The following is a 17,566-nucleotide window of genomic DNA, read 5'->3' as shown; positions in this document are numbered from 1 at the left end:
ATGGCCTTTTATTGCTTCTTATTGCATTGACCAGGACTTCCAGTGTGACATTGAAGGAAGGGTGAGAGTAGATATCCTTAATCTTATTTCTGAATTTAATAAGGAAAACATCCAGTTTTTACCAGTAAGTATGATGTTAGCTATAGGTTTTTAGATGCTTTTTATCATGTCAAGGTAGTTTCCTTCTATGCCTTGTATGCTGAGAATTTTTAAATCATAAGTGAATATTAAAAATTTTGACATGTTTTTTCTATATCAATAGATACCATCATGTGACTTTTCTTGGTTAGTCTATTAATACACTGGATTATATTGTGTGTGTACATTGGAATAGCTGACGCATTTCTGAGCTAGGCAGTGGGATCCCTTCATCAACTCCTCTGCCTAAGACTGCCTAAGAAGAAACAGCACTACGACTAAGCAGGCTCAGCCAACTCTTGAAAACTTCTTTTGTTGCAGTCCAATGTGTTTTGTTTCCTTGTCATTCTCTGACAGAAAAATAATTAAAAATGTTATTATCCCCAAAGGACCTGCTCAAATCTTCCCAGTGAATTAGGTAATGAATTATCTCCACCATGTTTTAAAGAAAGACAAGGGAGAAATGGTTCCTTACAGGAAGATGCAAAGGGAAATGGTGAGGACATGATCACATTTGGAAAGGGTGTAAGCTATTAAGTGCTAAGAAGACATTATGGAATTGAAAATGAAAAGCATCCGAAATGTCTTCACTCCTCTGGTTGTACTTGGATATAGCCCTTGGTGTGAGCGTGACCTGCATCCAACTGGAAAAGTGTGCATTCATGCTTTCTGTGTGTGCTGTTAGTAGCACAGATATGAATCGGCTGGAATTTTGTATTTTATTCTGGGCTGTGGTCTTGATAGCTGGGGAAGACCAGACCTTAAGAAGAAGCTAAAGTTTTAAACCTGAGCTGGGATAATACTGAACAAGCCTGGAGGTATCTGTCTATCTCATAACAATCCCTATTTTTCTGAAAGCTGTTTGAATATAGAGGGAAAGGCACTGGCTACATGTGTTGGAGAGGCCCCCGGTAGCATAGTGATTAAGAAAAGCACACTGTCTGTAATCAGACTCCTTAAGTTCAAAACCTGGCTCATCTCCTTTCTACCTGTGACCTTGGCCAATGTCTCATCTGTCTATGTCTTACTTTATCCTACGCAAAATAGGGATTATGATAGTAGCTATTTGGAGTTACTCTGACAATGAATGAGATACATGCCCAAAGCGCACAGAGCACTGCCTGGCCCATGGTGGACACTCCCTATATCAGTGATGGCGAACCTATGACACGCGTGTCAGAGGTGACATGCAAACTCATTTTTTTGGTTGATTTTTCTTTGTTAAATAGCATTTAAATATATAAAATAAATATCAAAAATATAAGTCTTTGTTTTACTATGGTTGCAAATATCAAAAATTTTCTATATGTGACATGGCACCAGAGTTAAGTTAGGGTTTTTCAAAATGCTGACACGCCGAGCTCAAAAGGTTCGCCATCACTGCCCTATATGCTATTTACCCCCTGCATAGAGACTGGTCCAGGGGCGGATAGATCCCCCAAGGCAGACCACTCAAAGTCTACTTAGAACAGTAAATCAGAAACAAATTCCTCAAAAAATTAAGAATAGAGCTACCATATGACCCAGCAATCCCTCTTCTGGGTATATATCCAGAAACCTCGAAATCATGTATTCACAAAGATATATGTACCCCTATGTTCACTAAAGCATTGTTCATGGTGGCCAAGACATGGAAACAACCAACATATCCTGCGATAGTAGACTGGTTAAAGAAGATGTGATACATATACACAATGGAATAGTACTCAGCCATAAGAAAGGATGAAATAGCGCCATTTGCAACCACATGGATGGATCTTGAGAACATTATGCTAAGTGAAATAAGTCAGTCCAAAAAAGCTAAGAACCATATGATTTCACTCATATGTGGGATATAAAACTGAAACTCGTTAACACAAACAGCAGTATGGTGGTTGCCAGAGGGAAGAGTGTGGGGGGAGAAGGGATCCTAATATATGTTGACAAGAGGAGATTTGACTTTGGGTGGTGGGCACACAGTGCAATATACAGATCTTGTAACATAGAAACTCACACCTGAAACCTATTTGTTCATGCTGACCAATGTCACCCCAATAAATTTAATAAAAAAAAAACAAAAACAAAAACAAAAAAAACGGAGTCATGAACTCTGAATCATGTTCATGGTAGCTTGAGAGAAGGTCCCTGAATTTCCTCTTCTGAGTTTTTGGTCTTTCCCATCTTACCTGTCAATCCCCCTTTTCCTGTGAAAGGAAGCAAGCTGAAAGAGTGTGGGGTGTCTCAACAATGACTGGCACCAATGTCCTAGCTGGTGACCTGAGGAAAGAAAATAGAACAAAGGCAGAAAATAACATAAGTTCAGATATAGATGGTTCATGTTTGACTGTTTCACTAGCCTGTAATTGCTGAGAACAGAATATTTGACCTGCTCATTACTGTATTCCCAGCCCGGGGTGCAGTACCTGAGACAAAGCTAAGGTTCAAAGGAAATTTGTTGGATGAGTAAATCAGTGACCAAATGAATGCCCAGTGCAAAAGCTTCCCATGACTATTCTGGGTCCCAGGCAGAATGTGTTGTATCCTTGTCGATGCTCCCACAGTGCTTTCAGACACATTGGTTCTTTTTGCCATGTTATAGCCTAGCTAGTAACTCCCAAACTAAGCTGTGAGCTCTTGGATGGCAGGATTTTATGAAATAACTTCTCATTTTATTCCTACTGTCCCTATGTCTAGCACATGGCAGGTACTCGATTCAGATTGTTAAAATGGAAGAAAATTGAATTCCCTCCCACAAGGCAAAACCAACCAGCAGAGTCAATTCATGACTTGTCCTGTAGGAAAAAAATAACTTAAAAAATGGCTGGTTTCCTGAATTGCACACTCGATTTAGTCAAGGTGATTTATTGTTATAATCTTAGAGTGGAGTTATATCAGCTTTTAACACTTCAAAGAACCTTCAAGTCTACCCGTTCCTGTGAGTTAGCCAGGCGGGTATTATTATGCCCATTTCACATAAGAACTCAGCATGTGGGTGTTAAATTTGCCTGAAATCAGCACTTAGGAAAGAGTGAGCTAGGGCACCACCTGGGCCTCCAGATTCCTTCTGAGTTAAAGACTCTTACTCCCAAATCAGGGATCTCCAAACTGTGGTTGCTGGTTTTTAGAGAGGAGTACCTCCTAATTTCTTTGAAGACTCATAATTGCTGAGTGTGTGTATACGAAGGGGGAGGAGCATAGAAAAGAATGACAGAGATATAAATAGGGAAATAAAAGAGTGAAGGGAGTAGGGGGGTTGAAGAGAAGGCCTCTGAGTTTGAGGTGTAGAGAAACTGAGAAGGGCACATAAGGGGGGTGTCTCCATTCCCTGCTACAATTCTGCCAGTTTCAGAAGGAGTAAGTGGAGGCCCAAGATGGAGATAAGCCAGGGTCTTAGCTTGTGAATCCAAGATCATCCAGGTATTTAAAGTGTTGGAATTGCACTCAGCATTTTCCAATCTATTTAATCAAAGACATGTTTTCTATTGCATTATAATACATTGTTTGTTTCGTGTTTTTAAATTAATTTTGGAGAGAAAGGGGGAGAGAGAGAGAGAGAGAAAGAGAGAGAAACATCAATCAGTTGCCTCCCATATGCACCCTGACTGAGGATTGAACCTGCAACCTTTGGTGTATGAGATGACACTCCAACCAACTGAGCCACACTGGCCAGGGCTATAATGCATTGTTAATAGGATACCAGGGCCTCATGAAAGATAGTGCATGCTTAGATTAAAGGAGACCTCAAAAAATGATCTTGCAGATGAATTGCTGCAAGGGATTATGGAAATTACTTTTGATTTATGTGCAAATTAAAAAAATGTATGATTAAACAAAAAATGGCAAATTGAAGAAATCAAATGCTTTTTATTTTATTAAAAAACATAGAACAGCATCTCACAAATGCATGCTAAAATTATGACAATGACCTAAATGATGCACATCACCTCATTGGTTCTTGAACTTGGCCTGAACATCATGAGCTGATAGAACCACAGTCCCTCCGCCCTCAGAGGATCACAGTCCATTTCCTTGGTTTGCATCACCTTCCTTTCACAGCAGATATGGCAGATTATCACAGAAGAAAAAATGGTTTATGTATTTTTTAAGATTATTTTTTTGAGAAATTCACTTATAGAAAATTTTTTCTTAAAAGTGAACTTAGAAATAAAATTAGAATATATGTTGTATCTGTATATATGTAAGAATATGTATGCACACATGTGTGTATATGTATGTATGTGTACACAGACACATCCAAACCCTAAAACCTGTGTGTCTGTACTCAAGCTGAGATCTAACCTAGAAGATCCCTCCTGTAGATCATTTCCGCCTATACCATCTTCTAATTCCAATATTCACAGTAGATATTGCCGTGCTGGTGACTGACCTCTGGACCCACTCACTTGACCACTGCTATGGAAGTGTTGAGCTAGATTTCTGCATGCAAAGCAGCAATGTCACATCCAAGGCCAGGATGACTAGTGATGTCTTCTTTGGTTGATGAGGGGGAAAAGGAAGAAATATCAGGGTGGATATTGGTGTCATTAACTGAGATTAAAAGCTCAAAGTGTGGAATGGGTGAAGGCTAGGAAAGACAAGTGTGTTGTTTCAAATATGCTGAATTAGAAAGGGTTACCAGTTAACCTTGGTATTGCCAGTACCTAGTGTGGATTCAGTCCATGTGATGGAGGAGTATTTTTGAGTTCTAATGATGACTTAAGGTCTATTTAATGTATAGATTATTTACCCACTAGACCTCAGGGGCTCCCTCATCGCATGCCCTAAAGAGCACCCTCTGGATTTAGAGCATGCTGCTTTAATCATAGGTGTCGCGTTAGCTTCAATAGGAATTATGTAGCTAGAACGCCTGCGGATGCTGGAATAAAGAAAGCTCTCAATCTGCTTTTGCCTTGTATAATAAATTATCATGACTATGCTCTTCCCCATGGGAGTCGAGCCTAGAAATAAATATGTGCTGCAAAGCCACGATCCCAGCTTTGGCTCCTAGTCCCTCGCCAATGCTGGCACCCCAATTCATCCGTGCCTGAGAGCCTGTCTAGCTCAGGAATTGCACTGGGTGACTTATAATTAAAACAATTGCAACTCCTTTTTAGAATTTAATTTCAAATATAATTTTTCATTTGCTTCACAAGGGTATGGCATGCGCAGCAGCTTATCTGTGGGGAAATTAAAGCAAAGCCAAGGGATATGCACCACACGGTGCTTATATTAAAATAATCATTCAGAATTTCCTGGCAACACTTTTTTAATGTGTCAAATCTTTATTACTTCCTTTGGCATTTATGTCCGCATTAATCACATTGAATTCTTATGGTATTTATTTCTGGAGGTTGTAAAAATCAACACGAGGGCTTCCCCAAGCTAATCAATTAGTCTAAATCCACTTCTGGGTTTCGGACTTGTGGAAGCTATGCTGGCTCAGGAAGTATGCAAGAAAGCAGACTCAAACTTCGTGTTGGCTTAGGGATAGGGATGGAACTACAGCCCCATACTGAGCCACACCTGTCACAGGTTTTCCTATTACTTTAGCCACAGAATCAGGCTCCTCTTGGGACAAACTTTCTGACTCAGGAAGCCCACATGTCACTACTTCCCCATAGCCAGAGTGGCACTGGGTGGGTGGGCTATAGCTCTCTCAGCTGTCCTTTTATAGAGTAGGGGAGGTCTGGTTTTACTGGGGTCACCCCTCTAAATTATAGAAAGAACATTCCTAGCAAAATGAAGGCTAGAAGGACAACAGCTGCCTGGTGTGGCAGAAAGCATAGCCTGGAAGTGAAGACACACGAGTTCTAGTCTCAGCTCTATCGGAAATTATTGAAATTTTCATCTCTTGACCTAAGTTTTTACATCTTTAAGATGAGCTCACCTACATGGCATCTGAGGCTCTACTAATACTAAAGCTAATGAGTGACATCATAAAGTATCTTCAACCCAGGAAGAGACTCATAGCACAGAATTTGGAGGATAGGGTGGCCTAATGTTAAGCTTGAGCAAAAGTGAAAGCAACAATCAGGGCCTGAGCTTTATCAATGCCATCTCCACTTTTAGGGTTGAAGCCTATAATGTTGACACTATTGGTGTAGAAGTGAGGAATCTGGGATTTCTGTGGGTTTCACTCATTAAAGAAGAAAAACAAATGACCTGGAAACCCAACACAGTGAGGCTGGGCCAATCTGCATTTTAACACAACAGTCCAGCATCTGGTGTGGAAATTTTATTCCCTCCTAGCGCAAGAGATAGAGATGAATTTATTCACATTTATCCTCAAAGTTACAGGACAGAATGAACTTGAGGGACCAAACTAATCTTTGCAAAACTGTGAAATTGGCAGGTTTTGCCTTTTCTTCCCCAGCTTCCTTTTTTTGCATCATTTTCTCCATGGGAGTTCCCCAACTATCTCTTCCAGGCACTCAGCGTTCTGTTCCTTCTATTTGCCCTCCACAGCCTCTGTCTACACCAGTGATGGCGAACCTTTTGAGCTCGGCGTGTCAGCATTTTGAAAAACCCTAACTTAACTCTGGTGCCGTGTCACATATAGAAATTTTTTGATATTTGCAACCATAGTAAAACAAAGATGTATATTTTTTATATTTATTTTATATATTTAAATGCCATTTAACAAAGAAAAATCAACCAAAAAAATGAGTTCGCATGTCACCTCTGACACGCGTGTCATAGGTTCGCCATCACTGGTCTACATGGTCTGCTCTCCAGCAGCATCCCTTGACATTAATTATACCTTATTGTGAATTTGCACAACCACTTCCTTTCTTAAATGGGGGTGGGAGGAGACAATCTGAATTTTTAGAAAACAGTTATGTACACGGAGACTTCTAATTGTCACCCAACTCCATTATTTTCTGCATCTCCTCTATATTAACAGAACCCCAGCTGAAGATGTGACTATTGAGAGTAAATATTAGATAGTCCAGCTCTCCTTATTGATAGCTGTGTTCAGGTTATTACATCAGGGTCAATGGAATGTGATGCGAAGCCATGTGTGTAACTTACAGGACGCGTCCTTAAAGGGAAGAGGTGCACCCCTTTCCAGCATCCCCCTTTTTTCTTCCTGCTTCTTGGAACTTGGTCATGGAAGTGGGAATGACTGAGCAATAGGACACAGGAGCTTGGGTCTCTGAACCCAAAAAACAAAACCATCAAATCGGCATTGGACTACCCATTCAGGAACTGTTATGTCATGGAGAAAGATCGTTTAAGCCACTGTGTTTTGCCTTAATTACACATAGTCAAACCTATATTGTAACTAAAACCCAGGGCACAACATTTACTATGGTAAAAATGGCAATGTCCTCTCAGAAAACCTAGTTCTGGATTCCAAATCCATCCACCATTGACCGTCTGGGTGACCTGAGACAATTTATTTCCCCTTTCTGAAACATATTTTCCCTCATATTTGGTCCCTTTCTGCCAAATAAAAACAAGAATTCCTATCTCATAGTCTTCTCATGAAAAATAAATGAAATGATTATGAAAGTGCTTTTGTACACTGTAAAGCACTTGAAATCCTAGGGTGGCAGACAGCCGTACTCAAGGCTCTTTGGATTATGAGGCACAGGGACCCACTCACACTAACTTAATGAGGGGTTTACTTTAAGAACACAATGGGAGAGGACATAGATATCCAAGAAAAGACAATGAAGTGTTGCTGAACTTTCAGGAAGGTTGAAACTAGAAAGTCGGAACCAGATGCCATATTCAGTATCCCCCAGGACCACATGATCTCTCCCACACAGCTTTCTCAATACTGTAATTGTCTGTGAACTTTCCATTTAACTACCCACCACCATCTGACTATTGTCTTCTAGTCTTAATTCAGATTCCTCAGAGGGAATCTGATTGGTTGATGCCATTGGCTGGCTTTAGGTTAGGTGTACACTTTGATCCAATCAGTGATGGCCAGGGATGCAAGGTCACATGGTATGAAGAGCTAACTTTTTCAGGAACAGTGGTCAATTAACTTCTCTAGAGGGATCATGGGTGGGGCAGTCAATATCCCTCTGGTGCACAATGGAGATAATGATAAAAATGATGTTAACTATTCAAGGCCAGAGGAAGAGTATAAATAAGTAGCTGGAAGTTTAAATTTTCCTTGAAAAAAAGTAAAATTTGGAATTTATCACAATTAGGAATTTCTACTCTTTGAAAGTTACCGTTGGTCACCTGGTCACAAACCAGGGGCAGCAACATCATTCCAGCCATGAGGGTAGGTAGGCGATGGAAATGAATGAACTAGGGGACCATAGTGAAGTAGAAATTTCAGCTCCATTCAAGAGGAGAGTGGCCACTACTTAGCTAGTCAAGTCTGCCATGTGGGAACAAAATTCATTTTTTGTGAATCCCTCTGATACTTCAAGAGAAGTCAGAAATAATTATTTAAACCTGGAATGCCATAAAATATGAAAATCACTGTGCACAGAACAGAACACAGCAGTGGGTGGCCATGCCCTGGAGACTGCCATTTTGTGGCTTCTGCCCACAAAGCTTCTCAGCCCTGTGGACGATGCTAGGATGCCCCTTCACAGCGACCACTCCTTGGGGGCCATTTCTGAAGAAGCTCATGGGTTTGTGTGTGGGCCACACCTGCCTTTGTAGAATTTCTATGCAGGGGTGAACTCTACTGTGTTCCTTAAGGTGCGTTTGCCAGATTGCCTGACTTGTTTGAAGCCAATTAGAGAAGTTAATCTCATAATTCCTATTTAAGACAGTATATTTTGCATGTTTGTTTTTCTGTAGAATCCTTCGTCTATTCTAGACAAGTGATATTTATCAGAATATGATTTTTATAAATAACATCTCAGAGTATTTTTCCCCACCAAATTCACTATTACTAACAGCCTTATCCCATGCAATCCCCATACCACAATAAGAATGGTGGTTCTCAAATTTTAACATGCATAAGAATCACCAGGGGTACCTGTTAAAATGCAAAGCTTCAGGCCTGGAGTGCTCACTGAGTTTATGATCAAAGCAGGGAAACTTCTGAATGAAAGTAACTTTGAATTTATAGGAACAAGCCAGTGTATGTGGTCAGCCCATGGAGGCCCTGCTGGTACAAATCCTGGTTCAATGCCATGTGCTGGAGCCAGGGACTCCTCACATTTAATAAAGCACCCCAGGTAAACTGGAAGTAGGTGGTTTGGGCCATGCTTTAAACAACACTAACAGCAGGGGAAATTGAATTGTCTTAGAGGTAAAACTCTCCACAAGCTGAAGAATGTTTCTATATCATAACAGCCAGACAAAAGGAGGCAGAACAGTTTGCACATCACTGGGACTGAAATGGACATGTGCCTATTCATTCATTCATTCATTCATTCACTCATTCATTCATTTTGTATCCCTATCTATAGCTACAAATGATTTGAGAGCGGGTTTCTAATATGAAGGCACATCCAAAGGAAACAATATAAGAATAAAACCACACACAAAAAATGAAAACTAAATAAGCAGAAATCTAGCTATACCAAACATTGACGATTGATTAATCATTGCAACTGACCACGAGGCTGTCTCTGGGATTACTAGAAGCTAAAGTAGAAAGGAGAATAGCTAGGTTATGAGAATAGCATTTTGAGCACATACAATGTCCCAGTTACTATATGAAATGTTTTACATACATCAGCCTATTTGACCCACACATCAGCTTATGGCCATCAGTTTATGACAGTAGCCACCGCATATCGAATTCACTCTCAGTGAAATGATGTAGAATATCCCAAGTACCGTCAGTGATCAAGGCTAAGTTCTAACACATCCCTACTGATCCCCAAATCTGTGTTCTTTGCAAAACCAAATATTTATCTTGGTCACATAAAAAGAAGCACATACTTAAATAGACACACACAAAAACAGAAGATGCTTGTATTCTCTATTCTTACTTAAAAAAAAGAGGTGGTATTTTAATAAGCTCCAAGTCAGCAAGTCCAAAATTTTCCTCACCTTTTCAAACCACTTGGAAGTGAAGGTAGAATTCACTCTGAGGGTGTCAAAGGGGCCTACACCATGCCCGTGGCAAGGAGGGGATATGAAAACCAAGAGAGGACGATAGTGCATATAAACACAGGTGAAGATTTCTCTGTAAGGTCATACAGCAAAGTAGTGCCAGAGATGTAGAGGGTTTCTAGCACTGCCTTTATTAGAATTGATTAGATTAGATTCTGAAAGCTAAAGCACTCAAAGAGAGTGAGTTTTCATTTTTACCAAAGGACCAGAAGCGAAGAAGAGAGAGGAAAACCTGTAGGCTACATATTCATTCCCTTTACCATCTTTGATTGACACATGGGCAGTCATTTGGCTTATTAAACTTGCTAATGGAATCCTTGCTTCTCAGCAGTGCGGTACTGCACATCACCTCCCTAATTAACAGCTGTTTCCAGTAGTGCCGCCTGCACAGATTCAAGGCTGAAATACATCCTTTCCTAAGCTAGAGACCAAGTATCTAGGGCTGGGCATTGGATAAAACTATGGGCTTTGCCTACTTTGCAGCCACTGGGTGGGGGCTGGTCTGGGTGTCTCTGCAGCATAGAGCTGAAAGCAACTCTGCCAGTGAGGGGCCAGAGAGCAGATATATGTCCTGAATTACAATACAGGCAGCCTTCACTCTGCATGGTTCTGAGAGCCAGTATATAGATTTTTGCTACCATGATTTACTTCAATAATAGTCCCCCAACAACACAGCTCAATTTTCAGTTACAACAGTATATTAACTGTGAATAATTGAATAAAGTGAAAACTTTGCTGCCAGCTCTGCAGTTCATAAATCACTATGTAATTAACAGATACGCCCACAGTCAGTGACCGATCATGCCATGTCTTTCAAAGTCTGGCTGTGACCGCTCACTGCTCATGTATTCCGTTCACGCACAGCCAGCAAACCTTGGAGTTGTGTTGCCCCCTTGTCTCTCAGTGATAAACCCATGGGGCATTTTACCAAAATGCATAGTCAAAGAGGGGTTTGGCCAACTAAGAGAAAGGTGCAGCAAAGAAACAGGAAGTAAAAACACTGGAAGTAAAATGTGAATGGAGTGTAAATAGAGCAATAATAACTGACGGTGAACTGTTGACCACCATTATTGGAGAGACCCAAACAGGCAGCCAGAGGAACTTCGTGAAAGTGACTCATCCACATCAATGAGGAGAAGCAGGAGAATATCCCAGAGAAATTGGCACTGTCAAGAACTACACACGAAAGGAACTCAGAGCTATTTCACACCATGGAAAGTGCAAAGGATAAGATGTTGGAAGCTAATTCTAACTGAGAAAGAAGTATGGCAATTCACCAGGCACAGAAAAGATGTTCACTCAGTATTAGAAGTTATAGGATGAGAAGAAGGCAGGCACTATTTAAACTACTCTTTATAAACTTTTTATAAGAAATAAAATACTGCCCAGCCGGTGTGGCCCAATGCTTGAGCATTGCCTTATGAACCAGGGGATCACAGTTTGATTCCCGGTCAGGGTACCTACCCAGGTTGATGTTTATATCTCTCTCCCTCTCCATTCTCCTCTGAAATCAATAAAAATCTATATTTTTAAAAAGAAATAAAATACTATTTTGATTCTCAATGTTTCTGATGTTTAAATAACACTGTATTAAGTAAATATTAGTTTTACTAGTTTTCCCATTTCTCTATACATTTATAAGTGACAGCAAGAGAGCTTTTAATATTTTAGTAGATATTCTTAAAGGTCACCAAACAATAGTACATTTTCCCATTGATTATTAAGATCATTTTGTGTGGTTTCCATTTGCACGGTCATCTTTACAGTCATACAACACCATGGAAAGTGAGGACTTCCTGCATTTTTCCGATATGTCTGTGAGGAGTTCTGCTCACATAAGACATAACAAAAAAACAATGGCCCTAAAAGATGTCCATAGCATGCAGTGGAGCATGAGATCCATTGGCATGGCCTTTGTTCATTTGACTAACCTCTGGGGAGCATTCCAATGGCCTGGACATAGTCCTAGATATGAAGGAGGCAGACTAAAAAGTCATTTGATATTTCCAAGAAAGAGCTGTGGGATGTCTAAGTGGTCTGTAACTGGAGGGATGTAGGCTATCCAAAGGAAGATTTCTACATCTAAATGGAGAAGTTAAGCAGATATTTGGAAACACCCCTCTGATTCCTTGAAGATATCCAGGTCAAAGATTCAGAACTATGAATCGGTTATTACCTACTGTTTACAGCAAAGACAATAAGCCACACCAAGGAGTCTGCCCAAGAGATAATGAGACAGACACTACCCAGTGCATCCCTGCTTCTTTTAGTGAAAGAACCAGTTTTGTTTAGTTTTTGTTTGTTTGTTTGTTTTGTCTTCTCACTCCATGTGGTTAACTGTTTGGAGTGGGGCCTCTTCCCCTCCACAGAGAAAACATCCTGATTAGTCTGTCTGTGAAAGTTATTCCACGCCTCCTGCAAGATTTAGACATGGGCCTAGGATGCAGCTCTGGCCACTGAGAAGTAAGGGTCTAGGGCTTCTGGGAGAAGGGCCCTCACGGATAGAAAGAGGGTGAGACACAAAAGTGTCCATCTTTGTTTGCCAGCTTAGATGTGACATCTTGGATTTGAAGTCAATTGCAGCAAGACGATAAGCCTAAGGACTTAGGCAACCTCCTGAGGAGAGCACAAGAAAGGGATGTGAGCTGAGCTGCTCAATTAATCAACCCAGAACTAACCAATGTGATTAAGGGACACGTGGGACAAATGTCCACATTAGGTAAGCTGTCACTTGCAGCTGAAACATCCCAAGCCATCAGACAGGAACCTGAGAAATGACAGAGACTAGGAGAGCCAGGGAAGGAAGGGAGAGAGCTATGAAGGTCCAAAGAAGAAACCTGGAACAGGAATTCCCCAGCTCCCACTGAACTCTCTGATTCAAAGATTTTATTTCCAGCTTCATTGATGTATAATTGACATATAACATTGTAAGATATTTAAAGTGTACATCTGATCCAAAGATTTTTAAGCAGACAAGCCGCCTTTTCTTACAAGTGTTAATGCCATTTTCAAATATAAATGTGACTCAGTGAGGACTTGAATCAAGTAAGTAGAGGAAGAAAAATCATTGTCACTGCCTTAACCAGAGAGAATTTGATCTTTAATTTTTCTTAAACATTTTGGTAACATCTTTCAAGGCTCTCAAGCCGATGACACATGCAAAATGAACATCCTGGTAGGTGTTAGAAAATGAACAAGCATGGGCAACCAGCAACAACAGAAATGAGATAACCTAGGGCTTCAATAATGCTGAAATGATCCACAACCCAGGAGGAGATGATTAGGGACAAAAATGTACCGATAAAGGGACAAATGGGGCTATTGACAACTAGCCCAATCTTGTTTCTGCCTTTCCAATTAAATAGGATGGGGCATTTGTATTTAAGCAAGAAATGTCTGTGGGGAAATTCTGTTGTATGTTATTAGATTGGGATATCAGGAAAGCATCTTCTACTCAACAGTCTTAAAAATTAAACAAGGGGTCCTTGTATAATGGGTGCTTTCTAAGTATGATGAGACACAGGGCCTAAGGCCACGGTGGTACAAATTGCTACTATGGAGCTGAGACTGCGGTTAGGTTGAGAAAGAAAATTTTCTCCTCTCATCTCCCAACTACCAGAGATGGAATTCATTACATAGAGATCAAGAGCATTAGCTTTAGACAAACTTGGATAATATCAGTCCCACCAGTTCTTAATGGCATGATCTTGAGCAAGTCGCACAGCCTCTGAGCTTCATTTTCCTCCTGTGAAATAGGAGCACTTATAAGATTATTACATATTAGGCTATTATAAATATGTAATGAGATTGTTTCGTGTAATAACCTAAATCAAAATGATGGCAATTACTAATGTACATTAAACATTTACCATGTGGTAGATATTTTATTAAAAGAAATGACAGAGAGATGAGAGCTGGGCCCATCAGCAATGTCAAGTTAGTGATGAGAAAATGTGATATGGCTTTTCTCTTAGAACTTGCTCCCTCATTTTCTTTGAAGTTCCATTATAGTTTTTCAGTTAAGCTTTGCCCTCTTCCTGCCATATTAGGTAATGTATATGTGTTCTGTAAACCAGGCCAACATTTTCCCCTCCTTCATTTCTATCAGCCTCTTGCCTCCTTTGAGGGAACTGCAAGTTCCCCAACACCAAGTAGTTCTGACTATAAGGGAAAGGGGGAAAATGGACAGAAGCTTCCCATGACCCAGGCCTGGTTGACTCATCCCCTGATCCAGGATGGACAGTGACTATGGGATTTTATAACTGGATGCTCAGAGACAGAGCTCTCTGCTGGATCACAGGTTGAGAGGATATGATCTCCAGAACTGCTGGCATCCAAGTTACAACTACTTGGAAGAAATAAATCTGAAAGAAGAGAAAATGGAATAAATAAAGAGAAGCCGAAGGAAAAGTAGAGCAAAGACAGGAAGCCCTGAGGACATTGAGTCCCCATATTCAATCATACCTCTAGGTAGCATCTCCTCCATCCCTCCCAGCTATGGAAACCAAAAAATTCTCTTTTTTTTGCTTAAGCTACCTTGATTAGAGTTCTGTTACCTTTAATTAAAAGAGTCCTGATTAATGTAGAGCTAAGAGTCTTGATTAATGTAGAGCTAATCTAAAGTAAGTGAAGGATCATTGAACTCAAAGAAAAAAAACTAACATTTTGTAGTGGAGAAATATGATGGAAAGTTGCAGGGTGAAAATGCTTGAATTTTACCAGTTTGGCCTCCATGAATCGCCCCTGGGTCCCTTTGAGATTTCATGGGGAAACTTTATGCCATGTGTTGGGATCTAACTCTGCCTCCAAAGACTTGGGACTTACTAGAAAGAGCTTGCTTCTACTCAAGGTCAGTTGGCCCTCAAAGAATCATGTACTGGGACCGCAGTGCCAAAAGCCCTCTTGATGTTTAGAATGCCTGCAGCTAATGCGAAGGTCTTCTGCTGCCAAATTGTCAAAAGTGATTTAAGAAGAAAGGTGTGAGAGGAGGGACTGAGGGCTAGAGGAGGGGAGCTGCAGACAGCTGGAGGTAACAGAGAAGAGACAATCACTCATACTCAGGACAGGACAGTGGATGGAAATAGGAGAAATAAGATATCAGTGCCAGGATAGCTGACTCCAAAGTGAAATCTACCTTTGGGTTTTCAATACGTTTATTGAGCACAGTGTTCAATAGCCTTGGAAAACCAAAACTCAATTACCTTTGGTCTTGAAGGTTCAGAAACATGGCATACATCTAGGATGAATTCCTGCTGTCCCTCTCTCCATATACCGCCCCCGAAGTTTCATTTGCTTTCTAAATTCATTTGACCAGGGAACACTTTGTTTCCTGAACATATCTAGGATGAATTCCTGCTGTCCCTCTCTCCATATACTGCCCCCCCCCGCCCCAAGTTTCATTTGCTTTCTAAACTCATTTGACCAGGGAACACTTTGTTTCCTGAACACACACCATTGTTGTTATTTCAGATAACAGTATAAACACACTATTATTAGATAGTCTTAGGACTATCTTATCCTGTCAGATAATAGTTCTCATTTATTGAGTACCTGCTATACACCAAGCTTCATGCCAAGCACCGGGCATGCTATCTCTGTCCATTCTCACAACAGCTCTATTACTTATTAGAATCACTATCCCTATTTTACAGACGAGGTAGCTGAGCCTCAGAATGGTGAAATAACTGGCCTTAGGTGAGTGTTACTCAAAATGCTGCTCTGCAAGCTCTTTGTTATTAGTCAGTAAGGGAATAACACACTGCTTCCTTCATTGGGAAAGTCTTGGTTTGGGGAAAAAAAAGAGTCATCGGAATAGTGAGCTTAAGGATGTAGCTGACTTGCATTCTGCCACAACTCCACGTGTCTCCACGTGTCTCCACGTGTCTCCATGTGTCTGCCACAGCTCCACGTGTCTCCACGTGTCTTCACTGATGGGTAACAAGTGTGGACTGATGGTGGTCTGTGACCTACATCTTGTGTAGCACTGCCTCAGGTCACAAACCCAAGCATGTCAGGTTTCAAATCCTCTTCTCTTCTAAACCACTATGATCCATCTCCTACATGTCCACTATCCACTTACCCAGTTTCCAGGTCAAACCTGTTGGGTCCCCCAAAATACTAGATCAATATACCCCAAAAGGTTTCTGTTCCCTTTCAAAGGTTGGAACAAACACTTTAGTCACAACAGAACCTGTAGAATATTTCAGACAAGTTCACTGTGACACGGCCATAGACCTGGAGCCGAGAAGCAGGAAGCATCTGAGCCACATGCTAACTGATGAACTCTGCTCAGGCGGTGGGAGACTTGATTCACTGTAGCTTATCTTTCACTGGGCATTGTCTCTCTGGTGACTGAATGAATTTGTGAGAATGACATGGGACCCAGCAAAGGCTGAAATGCAGAGACTTTACAAAAATAAACAGCCAGAAAAAAATTGTTCTGAAACAGTAAGTCAGACTGCTGGGAAGCGAGTGTCAGGGGAATTCTATACCAGCATGCTCTGATGATTTAAACAACAAAGGCACACGGTGTCTGTTTTCTCTCCATCCTTGATTCCTGTCTGCATTTGTATTTCCCTTTGAAATAGACACTTTTCCTTCTTCCACTCTTACAGGGATAACCAGTAGAGAAACAGGTCATTTTAATTCAGTTAATATTTATTCTTTCATTTAAACATTTATTGAGTCCTCTTCTCTGTCAGGCACTGTATTGAGTATAAAAGAAAAAAGAGAAAAGACCCTAAAGCATCACAGAATTTCAAATGAAGCTGCTCTGCTGTCTTGGATCCCATCCAAGGAAACTGAGAAGAAAAGAAAGATCTAATCACACTATCATGTAACATACGCCTATAGCAGAACTCTGAGCCAGGTTCCAACAAGTCTCCAGCAAAATAATCATAGTAACAGGTAACATTTTCCGATATGCCAAGTACTGTGTTAAGTGCTCCACATGTTACTATGCTTAATCCTCACAACTCCTCTAGCAGGCAGGCCTTATTATTAGATCTCTTTTAAGGATAGGAAAACTGAGGCACAGAGAGGTTAACTTATCCAGGGTCATACAGTTAATGAGTGTGATGTCTTGATCCAAACCAATGAGATCTGGCTTCAGAGTCCTTGTTCTTAGCTTTCAATTTCTCGGAAATGGTCTGTTGGGATCTCCTTTCTACTCGTTGGAGCCAATTTTCTATTTCAATTAATTCACCAAGAACAAGCATCTGCTGAATTCAAGCCATGTACTTTTCAAGGGTTGGGGATGGGAAAACAAGGAGGCCTGAGCCCTGGTCAGCAATCTTGGCACTTATATTATTTCTGGACACACATGCAAAATATCATTTATAGACAAGATGGACTTTGATACAACAGGATCGTATCATAAAACTGTGCCAAACTCCATGGTTCAAAT

The sequence above is a fragment of the Myotis brandtii genome, unplaced genomic scaffold (genome assembly GCF_000412655.1).
Source record: "Myotis brandtii unplaced genomic scaffold, ASM41265v1 scaffold441, whole genome shotgun sequence".
Lineage (NCBI taxonomy): Eukaryota > Metazoa > Chordata > Mammalia > Chiroptera > Vespertilionidae > Myotis > Myotis brandtii.
The sequence above is the reverse complement of the archived record's forward strand: the minus strand, read 5'-3'. Positions refer to the sequence as shown.